This window comes from Argentina anserina, chromosome 3 (assembly GCF_933775445.1).
Source record: "Argentina anserina chromosome 3, drPotAnse1.1, whole genome shotgun sequence".
NCBI classification, from domain to species: Eukaryota; Viridiplantae; Streptophyta; class Magnoliopsida; order Rosales; family Rosaceae; genus Argentina; species Argentina anserina.
This window is the reverse complement of record NC_065874.1, coordinates 20,855,630-20,856,738: the sequence shown is the minus strand read 5'-3', so window position 1 is coordinate 20,856,738 and position 1,109 is coordinate 20,855,630. Positions and strand designations below refer to the sequence as shown.

At 38.7% G+C, this 1,109-nt stretch overlaps 1 non-coding gene across 1 annotated transcript; it reads left to right on the top strand.

Annotated features, from left to right (window-relative positions):
- Positions 1-814: 814 nt before the first annotated feature.
- TRNAD-GUC (transfer RNA aspartic acid (anticodon GUC)) lies at positions 815-886 on the top strand. Its single transcript has one exon. It is a non-coding gene; the product is annotated as a tRNA-Asp (tRNA).
- The last annotated feature ends 223 nt before the right edge of the window (positions 887-1,109 follow it).

Below are 1,109 nucleotides of genomic sequence, written 5' to 3'. Positions count from 1 at the left end.
AATAAGACATGAAGATTATAGAGTTACACTTTGAAATAATCCTACGGGGTTTATTCCAAGCAAACAAAGATACTAGGCTACTTGCTTCGAATCCAAAGGGTGGAGAAGGATGAATTTCGGTTTTAGGATTTCTTGGGGGATGGAAGAGTGTTTCGGCAGAGCTATGGCTTGTATTTGTGTGTAGGCTGATGATGTTGCTTAATGGAGAGGCCGGCCTCTATATATAGAGGTGTAGGAAGCCTTCTTGCCGTGCCATAAGGAAATAGAATCCAATTGGGAAACTGAAATCCTCTTTGTTACGGATTTGATTTATGTACTCCATATCCAACTTGATGTAGGAAACCAAGTCCAATAGGGAGATCACTAAAGGGCAGCTCGGCAACAATCTTGGTCCAACTAGGAGTAGCTAGGCCGGCCTCCTCTTCTCCTTCTTCAACTCGAATATGATTTCCTTGTTCAACTAGGAGTGCAACTCGGCAACTCTCCTTTCTTTCCAAATATGATTTGTCTTTCCTGAAAAGAAATCGTCGATTAAGAAATAGGAAAGAATGAAAATAGGAAAGTAGAGTCCTAGTCGAGTAAGGAATCCTAGCTCAATAAGGAGTTCTAACACTAAAATCGACATAGCACAATTTCATCATCAAATCATCTAAAATCGACATAGCTCTATTCAAAACATACATATGACAAATATAAACCTAAACCAACTAAATACGAAGTAACAAAGCATAAGAATAGGGCATATAAACATTAAGAACGTCACAATTTGTGATGTATTTGTTGAAGGCTCAATAATGTTATACTTTAGCCTTTGGTCGTTGTAGTATAGTGGTAAGTATTCCCGCCTGTCACGCGGGTGACCCGGGTTCGATCCCCGGCAACGGCGCCATTTGATGATAGCAAGATTACTCGACATCAATATTTAACCATGTAAGCATCGTTAGTAGTATAAAACAAGAGGGTATCGTTCACAAACCGGGGATCCATCCAGGGCTTAGGATCACATCAATTAACACTTACACGAATTCATAAAGATTTAAAGGTTTGATTTATATGATCGGTATCAAAGATAAAAACAGAAAATAAAACCTAAGCTAATATATACATGT